This window comes from Oncorhynchus clarkii, chromosome 19, assembly GCF_045791955.1.
Source record: "Oncorhynchus clarkii lewisi isolate Uvic-CL-2024 chromosome 19, UVic_Ocla_1.0, whole genome shotgun sequence".
Lineage (NCBI taxonomy): Eukaryota > Metazoa > Chordata > Actinopteri > Salmoniformes > Salmonidae > Oncorhynchus > Oncorhynchus clarkii.
In genome coordinates this window covers 6,915,140-6,929,217 of record NC_092165.1, presented here as the reverse complement: position 1 = coordinate 6,929,217, position 14,078 = coordinate 6,915,140, and positions in this window count along the sequence as shown.

The following is a 14,078-nucleotide window of genomic DNA, read 5'->3' as shown; positions in this document are numbered from 1 at the left end:
TTGTTTAAGCTAGTTTGTGTTCTGTTGTTTAAGCTAGTTTGTGTTCTGTTGTTTAAGCTAGTTTGTGTTCTGTTGTTTAAGCTAGTTTGTGTTCTGTTGTTTAAGCTAGTTTGTGTTCTGTTGTTTAAGCTAGTTTGTGTTCTGTTGTTTAAGCTAGTTTGTGTTCTGTTGTTTAAGCTAGTTTGTGTTCTGTTGTTTAAGCTAGTTTGTGTTCTGTTGTTTAAGCTAGTTTGTGTTCTGTTGTTTAAGCTAGTTTGTGTTCTGTTGTTTAAGCTAGTTTGTGTTCTGTTGTTTAAGCTAGTTTGTGTTCTGTTGTTTAAGCTGGTTTGTGTTCTGTTGTTTAAGCTAGTTTGTGTTCTGTTGTTTAAGCTAGTTTGTGTTCTGTTGTTTAAGCTGGTTTGTGTTCTGTTGTTTAAGCTGGTTTGTGTTCTGTTGTTTAAGCTGGTTTGTGTTCTGTTGTTTAAGCTGGTGTGTGTTCTGTTGTTTAAGCTAGTTTGTGTTCTGTTGTTTAAGCTAGTTTGTGTTCTGTTGTTTAAGCTAGTTTGTGTTCTGTTGTTTAAGCTAGTTTGTGTTCTGTTGTTTAAGCTGGTTTGTGTTCTGTTGTTTAAGCTGGTTTGTGTTCTGTTGTTTAAGCTAGTTTGTGTTCTGTTGTTTAAGCTATTTTGTGTTCTGTTGTTTAAGCTATTTTGTGTTCTGTTGTTTAACCCAGTTTGTGTTCTGTTGTTTAACCCAGTTTGTGTTCTGTTGTTTAACCCAGTTTGTGTTCTGTTGTTTAACCCAGTTTGTGTTCTGTTGTTTAACCCAGTTTGTGTTCTGTTGTTTAACCCAGTTTGTGTTCTGTTGTTTAACCCAGTTTGTGTTCTGTTGTTTAAGCTGGTTTGTGTTCTGTTGTTTAAGCTAGTTTGTGTTCTGTTGTTTAAGCTAGTTTGTGTTCTGTTGTTTAAGCTAGTTTGTGTTCTGTTGTTTAAGCTAGTTTGTGTTCTGTTGTTTAAGCTGGTTTGTGTTCTGTTGTTTAAGCTGGTTTGTGTTCTGTTGTTTAAGCTAGTTTGTGTTCTGTTGTTTAAGCTGGTTTGTGTTCTGTTGTTTAAGCTAGTTTGTGTTCTGTTGTTTAAGCTAGTTTGTGTTCTGTTGTTTAAGCTAGTTTGTGTTCTGTTGTTTAAGCTAGTTTGTGTTCTGTTGTTTAAGCTGGTTTGTGTTCTGTTGTTTAAGCTAGTTTGTGTTCTGTTGTTTAAGCTATTTTGTGTTCTGTTGTTTAAGCTAGTTTGTGTTCTGTTGTTTAACCCAGTTTGTGTTCTGTTGTTTAACCCACTTTGTGTTCTGTTGTTTAACCCAGTTTGTGTTCTGTTGTTTAACCCAGTTTGTGTTCTGTTGTTTAACCCAGTTTGTGTTCTGTTGTTTAACCCAGTTTGTGTTCTGTTGTTTAACCCAGTTTGTGTTCTGTTGTTTAAGCTAGTTTGTGTTCTGTTGTTTAACCCAGTTTGTGTTCTGTTGTTTAACCCAGTTTGTGTTCTGTTGTTTAACCCAGTTTGTGTTCTGTTGTTTAACCCAGTTTGTGTTCTGTTGTTTAACCCAGTTTGTGTTCTGTTGTTTAAGCTAGTTTGTGTTCTGTTGTTTAACCCAGTTTGTGTTCTGTTGTTTAACCCAGTTTGTGTTCTGTTGTTTAACCCAGTTTGTGTTCTGTTGTTTAACCCAGTTTGTGTTCTGTTGTTTAACCCAGTTTGTGTTCTGTTGTTTAAGCTGGTTTGTGTTCTGTTGTTTAAGCTAGTTTGTGTTCTGTTGTTTAAGCTAGTTTGTGTTCTGTTGTTTAAGCTAGTTTGTGTTCTGTTGTTTAAGCTAGTTTGTGTTCTGTTGTTTAAGCTGGTTTGTGTTCTGTTGTTTAAGCTGGTTTGTGTTCTGTTGTTTAAGCTAGTTTGTGTTCTGTTGTTTAAGCTGGTTTGTGTTCTGTTGTTTAAGCTAGTTTGTGTTCTGTTGTTTAAGCTAGTTTGTGTTCTGTTGTTTAAGCTAGTTTGTGTTCTGTTGTTTAAGCTAGTTTGTGTTCTGTTGTTTAAGCTAGTTTGTGTTCTGTTGTTTAAGCTATTTTGTGTTCTGTTGTTTAAGCTAGTTTGTGTTCTGTTGTTTAACCCAGTTTGTGTTCTGTTGTTTAACCCACTTTGTGTTCTGTTGTTTAACCCAGTTTGTGTTCTGTTGTTTAACCCAGTTTGTGTTCTGTTGTTTAACCCAGTTTGTGTTCTGTTGTTTAACCCAGTTTGTGTTCTGTTGTTTAACCCAGTTTGTGTTCTGTTGTTTAACCCAGTTTGTGTTCTGTTGTTTAAGCTAGTTTGTGTTCTGTTGTTTAACCCAGTTTGTGTTCTGTTGTTTAACCCAGTTTGTGTTCTGTTGTTTAACCCAGTTTGTGTTCTGTTGTTTAACCCAGTTTGTGTTCTGTTGTTTAACCCAGTTTGTGTTCTGTTGTTTAAGCTAGTTTGTGTTCTGTTGTTTAACCCAGTTTGTGTTCTGTTGTTTAACCCAGTTTGTGTTCTGTTGTTTAACCCAGTTTGTGTTCTGTTGTTTAACCCAGTTTGTGTTCTGTTGTTTAACCCAGTTTGTGTTCTGTTGTTTAACCCAGTTTGTGTTCTGTTGTTTAACCCAGTTTGTGTTCTGTTGTTTAACCCAGTTTGTGTTCTGTTGTTTAACCCAGTTTGTGTTCTGTTGTTTAAGCTATTTTGTGTTCTGTTGTTTAAGCTATTTTGTGTTCTGTTTTTTAAGCTATTTTGTGTTCTGTTTTTTAAGCTAGTGTGTACTGTTGATGGGACTCTTTGTTACATTACTGAACATATTAATTTATGTTTTAGATAAACTGTAGACTTACAGTGGGGCAAAAAAGTATTTAGTCAGCCACCAATTGTGCAAGTTCTCCCACTTAAAAAGATGAGAGAGGCCTGTAATTTATCATAGGTACACTTCAACTATGACAGACAAAATGAGAAAAAAATCCAGAAAATCACACTGTAGGATTTTTAATGAATTTATTTGCACATTATGGTGGAAAATAAGTATTTGGTCAATAACAAAAGTTTATCTCAATACTTTGTTATATACCCTTTGTTGGCAATGACGTTTTCTGTAAGTCTTCACAAGGTTTTCACACACTGTTGCTGGTATTTTGGCCCATTCCTCCATGCAGATCTCCTCTAGAGCAGTGATGTTTTGGGGCTGTTGCTGGGCAACACGGACTTTCAACTCCCTCCAAAGATTTTCTATGGGGTTGAGATCTGGAGACTGGCTAGGCCACTCCAGGACCTTGAAATGCTTCTTACAAAGCCAATCCTTCGTTGCCTGGGCGGTGTGTTTGGGATCATTGTCATGCTGAAAGACCCAGCCACGTTTAATCTTCAATGCCCTTGCTGATGGAAGGAGGTTTTCACTCAAAATCTCACGATACATGGCCCCATTCATTCTTTCCTTTACACGGATCAGTCGTCCTGGTCCCTTTGCAGAAAAACAGCCCCAAAGCATGATGTTTTCAACGACATGCTTCACAGTAGGTATGGTGTTCTTTGGATGCAACTCAGCATTCTTTGTCCTCCAAACACGACGAGTTGAGTTTTTACCAAAAAGTTGTATTTTGGTTTCATCTGACCATATGACATTCTCCCAATCTTCTTCTGGATCATCCAAATGGTCTCTAGCAAACTTCAGACGGGCCTGGGCATGTACTGGCTTAAGCAGGGGGACACGTCTGGCACTGCAGGATTTGAGTCCCTGGCGGCGTAGTGTGTTACTGATGGTAGGCTTTGTTACTTTGGTCCCAGCTCTCTGCAGGTCATTCACTAGGTCCCCCCCCCATGTGGTTCTGGGATTTTTGCTCACCGTTCTTGTGATCATTTTGACCCCACGGGGTGAGATCTTGCGTGGAGCCCCAGATCGAGGGAGATTATCAGTGGTATTATATGTCTTCCATTTCCTAATAATTGCTCCACAGTTGATTTCTTCAAACCAAGCTGCTTACCTATTGCAGATTCAGTCTTCCCAGCCTGGTGCAGGTCTAAAATTTTGTTTCTGCTTTCCTTTGACAGCTCTTTGGTCTTGGTCATAGTGGAGTTTGGAGTGTGACTGTTTGAGGTTGTGGACAGGTGTCTTTTATACTGATAACAAGTTCAAACAGGTGCCATTAATTCAGGTAACGAGTGGAGGACAGAGGAGCATCTTAAAGAAGAAGTTACAGGTCTGTGAGAGCCAGGAATATTGCTTGATCGTAGGTGACTAAATACTTATTTTCCACCATAATTTGCAAATAAATTCATTAAAAATCCTACAATGTGATTTTCTGGATTTTTTTTCTCATTTTGTCTGTCATAGTTGAAGTGTACCTATGATGAAAATTACAGGCCTCTCATCTTTTTAAGTGGGAGAACTTGCACAATTGGTGGCTGACTAAATACTTTTTTTCCCCACTGTATATTTTGTTACATTGCTGAAATTCTATTTACTAACCATTTTATATAAATAAAAGGTAGACTTTACTAAAGGTTTTATTTTGATAAAGTGTCTGCAGAAATTGTTTACAAGGATAACTCTAAAACTGAGACTAAGAAAACAATACATCAATGCTGTTGCTATATGGAAAATATTTATGTTCAAATAAATTATCTCTCATGATTTTGTAAACTGAGAAAATAACACCATATAAAACATATTGTAACTGAAACAAACAAATGCATCTTTGTTGGTTCTGTCGAGTAAAACACATTTGATTATGGCCAAGATGTATGCCTAACAAGAAACTAACTTTTGAGATTCTCTATTGAATTTAACATATTTACTGTCCATTAAAATGTTTAATAAAGTGGAAATGTCTTCAGCTCACTCATGGTTTAAAGCAGTACTACAAACAAACATAGATCAGAAAACATTAAACAGTATTCCTAACAGTTTTTTTCGAAATAGCTGTGACAGTTGTAATCACTCCTTTGTTCCGCTAGGTGGAAGCAGAGGACTTTGTGGAACTGATTGGTCCTGAGATGTTGTCAGAGACATCAGACATGATGGGAGTGAAGGGATGCTTTCAGAGGTACAGAGACCCAATATTCATTATATTCTATGTCTTTATGATATAAAGAGAGTGGTCAGAGATTAAATTACAGAATATATTTTCTTTCAACCTGCTCTTTCTACACCTTTCTCCCCCTCTCATCATCTCTCTTTCTACACCTTTCTCCCCAACCCCTCTTCTCTCTTCCTACACCTTTCTCCCCCTCTCCTCATCTCTCTTTCTATACCTTTCTCCCCTTCTCCTCTTTCTTTCTACACCTTTTCCCCCCTCTCCTCATATCTCTTTCTATACCTTTCTCCCCCTCTCCTATTCTCTCTTTCTACACCTTTCTCCCCCTCTCCTCATCTCTCTTTCTACACCTTTCTCCCCCTCTCCTCTCCTCTTCTCTCTTTCTACACCTTTCTCCACCTCTCCTCATCTCTCTTTCTACACCTTTCTCCCCCTATCCTCATCTCTCTTTCTACACCTTTCTCCCCCTCTCCTCTTCTCTCTTTCTCCCCCTATCCTCTTCTCTTTCTACACCTTTCTCCCCCTCTCCTCTTCTCTTTCTACACCTTTCTCCCCATCTCTCTTTCTCCCCCTCTCCTCATCTCTCTTTCTACACCTTTCTCCCCCTCTCCTCTCCTCTCCTCTTCTCTCTTTCTCCCCTCTCCTCATCTCTCTTTCTACACCTTTCTCATCTCTATTTCTACACCTTTCTCCCCCTCTCCTCAACTCTCTTTCTACACCTTTCTCCCCCTCTCCTCATCTCTCTCTCTACACCTTTCTCCTCATCTCTCTCTCTACAGCTTTCTCCCCCTCTCCGCATCTCTTTCTACACCTTTCTCCCCCTCTCCTCGTCTCTTTCTACACCTTTCTCCCCCTCTCCTCATCTCTCTTTCTACACCTTTCTCCCCTTCTCCTCTCTCTCCACCTGTTCCGTTACTTCACTCTCTCTATTTGTTCATACATATTTTAAGTGACATAGCAACAATCACCAGAATTTTAACAAAATGTATTCAGTAATGTATTATTTATTATAAACAATTTGTATGTAAAAATACTATAAATGATGAATCATGTCCATCTTTGTTCATTTGATGTTTAGCAGATGAATCAAGAGATATGTATTTTTGTAAAAGAATGCTGAGATCTTTTTATGAAATCAACCAGCCAACCAGTCAAAACAATGACAGATGGTAACATTACAGACTCAGTGTACACAGCACTGACCTTGTTTTACTACTTCCCTCTCTCTTTTTTTGTGTCTTGTTGTACAGCATTAACAAATGAAGGTATCTGTCCAGCACTGCCTCAGTACTCTGATAATGTAATGCTGATGGCTGCTGTATTAGTTTAGTGTGATAAATCAGTTGATTTAGATGGACTACTTGTAAAGGTGCACCACCATCATGTGATTTAGATGGACTACTTGTAAAGGTGCACCATCATCACGTGATTTAGATGGACTACTTGTAAAGGTGCACCACCATCATGTGATTTAGATGGACTACTTGTAAAGGTGCACCATCATCATGTGATTTAGAGGGACTACTTGTAAAGGTGCATCATCATCATGTGATTTAGATGGACTACTTGTAAAGGTGCACCATCATCATGTGATTTAGAGGGACTACTTGTAAAGGTGCACCATCATCATGTGATTTAGATGGACTACTTGTAAAGGTGCACCATCATCATGTGATTTAGAGGGACTACTTGTAAAGGTGCACCATCATCATGTGATTTAGATGGACTACTTGTAAAGGTGCACCATCATGTGATTTAGATGGACTACTTGTAAAGGTGCACCACCATCATGTGATTTAGATGGACTACTTGTAAAGGTGCATCATCATGTGATTTAGAGGGACTACTTGTAAAGGTGCACCACCATCATGTGATTTAGAGGGACTACTTGTAAAGGTGCACCATCATCATGTGATTTAGATGGACTACTTGTAAAGGTGCACCATCATGTGATTTAGATGGACTACTTGTAAAGGTGCACCATCATGTGATTTAGAGGGACTACTTGTAAAGGTGCACCATCATCATGTGATTTAGATGGACTACTTGTAAAGGTGCACCATCATGTGATTTAGATGGACTACTTGTAAAGGTGCACCATCATGTGATTTAGAGGGACTACTTGTAAAGGTGCACCATCATCATGTGATTTAGAGGGACTACTTGTAAAGGTGCACCATCATCATGTGATTTAGAGGGACTACTTGTAAAGGTGCACCATCATCATGTGATTTAGAGGGACTACTTGTAAAGGTGCACCATCATCATGTGATTTAGAGGGACTACTTGTAAAGGTGCACCATCATCATGTGATTTAGAGGGACTACTTGTAAAGGTGCACCATCATCATGTGATTTAGAGGGACTACTTGTAAAGGTGCACCATCATCATGTGATTTAGAGGGACTACTTGTAAAGGTGCACCATCATGTGATTTAGAGGGACTACTTGTAAAGGTGCACCATCATCATGTGATTTAGAGGGACTACTTGTAAAGGTGCACCATCATCATGTGATTTAGATGGACTACTTGTAAAGGTGCACCACCATCATGTGATTTAGATGGACTACTTGTAAAGGTGCACCATCATCATGTGATTTAGAGGGACTACTTGTAAAGGTGCACCATCATCATGTGATTTAGATGGACTACTTGTAAAGGTGCACCATCATCATGTGATTTAGATGGACTACTTGTAAAGGTGCACCACCATCATGTGATTTAGATGGACTACTTGTAAAGGTGCACCACCATCATGTGATTTAGAGGGACTACTTGTAAAGGTGCATCATCATGTGATTTAGATGGACTACTTGTAAAGGTGCACCATCATGTGATTTAGATGGACTACTTGTAAAGGTGCACCATCATCATGTGATTTAGAGGGACTACTTGTAAAGGTGCACCATCATGTGATTTAGAGGGACTACTTGTAAAGGTGCACCATCATCATGTGATTTAGAGGGACTACTTGTAAAGGTGCACCATCATCATGTGATTTAGATGGACTACTTGTAAAGGTGCACCACCATCATGTGATTTAGATGGACTACTTGTAAAGGTGCACCATCATCATGTGATTTAGAGGGACTACTTGTAAAGGTGCACCATCATCATGTGATTTAGATGGACTACTTGTAAAGGTGCACCATCATCATGTGATTTAGATGGACTACTTGTAAAGGTGCACCACCATCATGTGATTTAGATGGACTACTTGTAAAGGTGCACCACCATCATGTGATTTAGAGGGACTACTTGTAAAGGTGCATCATCATGTGATTTAGATGGACTACTTGTAAAGGTGCACCATCATGTGATTTAGATGGACTACTTGTAAAGGTGCACCATCATCACGTGATTTAGTTGATCCTTTTCTTGCCAGTAGTTTCTAATTCAATTCTTGTCACCAACTGTAGAGTTGAATTTGTTTCAGACAGTCTATAGACTGTAGTATTCACCACTCCACCATTTTAGGCCATATGTATCTGACGGAGAACCGTGATTCATTAACCTCACAAGTAGCCTAGTAATTCATAAACACCTGACCCATTTAATCAAGAACAAGTGGTGTTTCAGATCCTCTTTATTTTGCAGTTACGCTACGAACTTATCAGATCTCACAGCGCCTGGAGAAGTATTTATCATGTCAGGAAACCCATTCATGTGACATAGAAATCTTGGTAACGCTTCATTTTAAAGGGGTCCATATTATAGTATAATTATATATGTGATTACACTAACAAGTATTGTCATTAATTGTAATAATTCATAGTTACACTGTAATAACAACATGCAACTGGTTGTAATTGCAGTCTTGTATGTACAGGGATGTAACAATGAATGCCTCTTACAGGGGCTGTTATGGTGACCATATTACAGCCACAACGGCAGTCACGAGTCAGGATGGCAGTCAAACTCCATGTGACCGATTAGTCATGGTAATTAGGCTTCTCTAAGCTCTGATGCTGCTGATGGTCATTAGTAGCCTACCAAACTTGATAACGGCCTGGTACTCAGCACTCTATTGTCCCTCTGATCACTCTGACATCAATGCAAATGTTATAAAAAAATCTAAGAAAAAAACATTTGATGAGAGCCCAAGAGCTCATGTTGCTCAACATTTCTAAAGGCTATGAAATTGCATGAGAAAACAGTGATGTTAAAAAGAGGAGGATCCCATCAGTTTTCTATAGGCTAGGCTTACTATATTTATTTCTCAACTTGCCTAATATTAAGTGTAACAGTATAGCTTTCGTCCCTCTCCTCGCCCCAACCTGGGCTTGAACCAGGGACCCTCTGCACACATCAACACCCTCGAAGCATCACCCTCGAAGCTCGTTACCCATCGCTCCAGAAAAGCCGCGGCCCTTGCAGAGCAAGGGTAACAACTACTTCAAGGTCTCAAAGTGAGTGACGTTACCGATTGAAACGCTATTAACTCGCACCACCGCGCAAACTAGCTAGCCATTTCACATCGGTTACATAAGTTGGGAAAAAGCGTCCTCCATTCGCTATTTCAGTGCATAGACGACATGTATTGTTTTCCCCTGTTTGAGACAGTTTTCAGCTGTGCTAACATAATTGCAAAAGGGTTTTCTAATGATCAATTAGCCTTTTAAAATGATAAACTTGGATTAGGTAACACACCGTGCCATTGGAACACAGGAGTGATGGTTTCTGATAATGGGCCTCTGTACGCCTGTGTAGATATTCCATTAAACATCAGGCGTTTCCAGCTACAACAGTCATTCACAACATTAACAATGTCTACACTGTATTTCTGATCAATTCGATGTTATTTTAATGCACAAAAAAAGGTGCTTTTCTTAAAAATGTAAAATAAATGTCTGAGTGACCCCAAACTTTTGAACGGTAGTGTGTGTATGTAATTATGCATATATATATACATACAGTACATACATACGTGTGTGTATGTATGTATATATATACATATACATTGCATTCGGAAAGTATTCAGACACCTTTTGAATTTTTCCACAATGGATTGAATCTTGTTTTTTTTCATCAATCTACACACATTACCCATAATGCTTTTGGTGTATATTCTTATGTATAGTCATGCGCTAAAAACAGATATGCTACATTATCATTGGTCAATAAGTCACGGCCAAAACCACAACCACTGGTCAGAGCATATGGATTAAATTCACGCTTTCCTTTGGAAGCCAATAAAGAATGCATGTTCAGTTTGATTTAGCATCCTTAATCTAGAGTGTGAAAAACATACAGTACAGTGAACACAACCCACATGCTCCTGCAGCACAATTTAAAGGGATAGTTCATCCAAATTACAAACTGACACATTGGTTTCCTTACCTTGTAGTGTAACAGACTAGATTTAAAGGGATAGTTCGTCCAAATTCACAGGCATTCCTGTTATCACACCTTTAATCCACTGCTTCCCTGCTTGATCATTCCGGCTGCTCCACACCACCTTCCACTTCTCTATTTGCTTCACTCCGAGAGCTTTTTCAATCTGCGCCATGTTCGGAGGTAGAAAGTGCCGAGGAAGGGCAAGATAAGACGTGAGGGGAGCACGGAGGTGAGGAGGAGCATGGAGGTGAGGAGGAGCATGGAGGTGAGGAGGAGCATGGAGGTGAGGAGGAGCATAAAGTGGTTCTGATGTTTAGGGAGGATGGGGGAGTAGGGGGCGATGAGTCTGATAAGGTTGACGGCTGTGATAAAAAAAAGTTGATGGGGGAAGTCGTCAAGCAACTAAGCAACAAGGAGTGGAGTTAGGGTAGATAGCGCAATCTACACTTCAAGGACCAGATACTGCCAAATAAAGTAACCATAGGATATATGAGTTATTATGTGAGGGCTTATGTACCGAAGCCTTTAAGATGTTATAAATGCCAGAGGTTGAGGCATGTGGCAACAGCCTGTAAAGAGAAAAATAGATGTGCCAGGCGTGGAGAGGAGCATGAGTATGGGAAATGTGGGGATGGTGTAAACCCAAAGTGCCCCCCAGCTGTGGGGGTGCTCATCGTGTGACATAAAGTGGGTGTGAGGCTATGAAGAAGGCAGTGGTACAACAAGTGAGAGTGGAGTGAAGGGTGTCTTATACGGAAGCAGTGAGGATGGTCCAGGTCCAGAGAGATACAGGTTCAAGAGAGAGATGGGTAGGAGCATCTAGACCGGGGATTATGGGGCAGGTGGGTGGCGATATGGTATACGTAGATAAGAGAAAGCTAGTGACGTTCATAGCAGGAGTTATCAACAGCACTGCTGAAGTAAAGTCTGAAACGGAGAAGATTAAGCTAATAGTGAAAGCTGTTGGGAGACATCTGAGTATGACAGGGTTGACATGGGAAGAGGTGGGAGATGACCTCAATCAGCGGAGGGTGGAGCCATGTATTACTGGATCTTAGTTATGGTGGTAATACAACAATGGAATGCTCCAAGCCTGTTGGCCAATGGGCAGGAGTTCAAGCAGTTCATTGTGGATATGCCAGCTAAGGCTGATGTGATCTGTGTGCAGGAAACATGACTCAAACCGAATGTGGAGTTTATAATACAGGGATATGTAGGGGTTCGTAGGGACAGAGATGTAGTGGGAGGGAGGGACAGAGATGTAGTGGTTCGTAGGGACAGATATGTAGGGGTTCGTAGGGACAGAGATGTAGTGGGAGGGAGGACAGAGATGTAGTGGTTCGTAGGGACAGATATGTAGTGGTTCGTAGGGACAGATATGTAGTGGGAGGGAGGGACAGAGATGTAGTGGTTCGTAGGGACAGATATGTAGTGGGAGGGAGGGACAGAGATGTAGTGGTTCGTAGGGACAGATATGTAGTGGTTCGTAGGGACAGATATGTAGTGGTTCGTAGGGACAGATATGTAGTGGTTCGTAGGGACAGATATGTAGTGGGAGAGGGGGGATGTGCCACCTTCATGAAGCAAGGACTTCCCTACAGGATGCTAGGCAGAGGTATTGAACAGAAATATGTGGTGGTGGAGGTGTGGTTGAGAGGAGGGATGATAGTGGTAGTGAACTACTAGAATCTGTGTCAGGTATTGGACCTAGAAGTGCTGGAGAGGGTGGAGGGCCAGGATAGAAGTACGGTCATGTGGTGTGGGGATTTTAATGCCCACCACAACAAGCTCTGGGGGGGGATGAAAATGGACAAGTGATGGAATATCTGAATGGAAAGGAAAGATCTGAAGTGCCTGACTGATGGCTGAGGGACCAGGATGGATGCAGCCAGAGGGAAAGAGTCTGCCTTGCAATACCTAAGAGTTCAGGGAGGAGGAAGAGGAAAGCAGTCCCGTGGTGGACGGAGGAGTGTGGGGTAGCTACTGAGGCGATACCTAAGAGTTCAGGGAGGAGGAGGAGGAGGAAAGCAGTCCCGTGGTGGACGGAGGAGTGTGGGGCAGCTACTGAGACTATACCTAAGAGTATGAGAAACTAAGATAACTATCCATCAGTCTGATTCAGTATAAACAGGCCCAGGCCCTGGTGAGGAGAACTATCCATCAGTCTGATTCAGTATAAACAGGCCCAGGCCCTGGTGAGGAGAACTATCTGTCAGTCTGATTCAATATAAACAGGCCCTAGCGAGGAGAACTATCCATCAGTCTGATTCAGTATAAACAGGCCCAGGCCCTGGTGAGGAGAACTATCCATCAGTCTGATTCAGTATAAACAGGCCCAGGCCCTGGTGAGGAGAACTATCTGTCAGTCTGATTCAATATAAACAGGCCCTAGTGAGGAGAACTATCCATCAGTCTGATTCAGTATCAGCAGGCCCAGGCCCTGGTGAGGAGAACTATCCATCAGTCTGATTCAATATAAACAGGCCCTAGTGAGGAGAACTATCCATCAGTCTGATTCAGTATAAACAGGCCCTAGTGAGGAGAACTATCCATCAGTCTGATTCAGTATAAACAGGCCCAGGCCCTGGTGAGGAGAACTATCCATCAGTCTGATTCAGTATAAACAGGCCCAGGCCCTGGTGAGGAGAACTATCCATCAGTCTGATTCAGTATCAGCAGGCCCAGGCCCTGGTGAGGAGAACTATCCATCAGTCTGATTCAGTATCAGCAGGCCCAGGCCCTGGTGAGGAGAACTATCCATCAGTCTGATTCAGTATAAACAGGCCCTAGTGAGGAGAACTATCCATCAGTCTGATTCAGTATAAGCAGGCCCAGGCCCTGGTGAGGAGAACTATCCATCAGTCTGATTCAGTATAAACAGGCCCTAGTGAGGAGAACTATCCATCAGTCTGATTCAGTATAAACAGGCCCTGGCCCTGGTGAGGAGAACTATCCATCAGTCTGATTCAGTATAAACAGGCCCTAGTGAGGAGAACTATCCATCAGTCTGATTCAGTATAAACAGGCCCAGGCCCTGGTGAGGAGAACTCTCCATCAGTCTGATTCAGTATAAACAGGCCCAGGCCCTGGTGAGGAGAACTCTCCATCAGTCTGATTCAGTATAAACAGGCCCTGGTGAGGAGAACTATCCATCAGTCTGATTCAGTATAAACAGGCCCTGGCCCTGGTGAGGAGAACTATCCATCAGTCTGATTCAATATAAACAGGCCCAGGCCCTGGTGAGGAGAACTATCTGTCAGTCTGATTCAGTATAAACAGGCCCTAGTGAGGAGAACTATCCATCAGTCTGATTCAGTATAAACAGGCCCAGGCCCTGGTGAGGAGAACTATCTGTCAGTCTGATTCAATATAAACAGGCCCTAGTGAGGAGAACTATCCATCAGTCTGATTCAGTATAAACAGGCCCAGGCCCTTGTGAGGTGAACTATCCATCAGTCTGATTCAGTATAAACAGGCCCAGGCCCTGGTGAGGAGAACTATCCATCAGTCTGATTCCGTATAAACAGGCCCTAGTGAGGAGAACTATCCATCAGTCTGATTCAGTATAAACAGGCCCAGGCCCTGGTGAGGAGAACTATCCATCAGTCTGATTCAGTATAAACAGGCCCAGGCCCTGGTGAGGAGAACTATCCATCAGTCTGATTCAGTATAAACAGGCCCAGGCCCTGGTGAGGAGAAC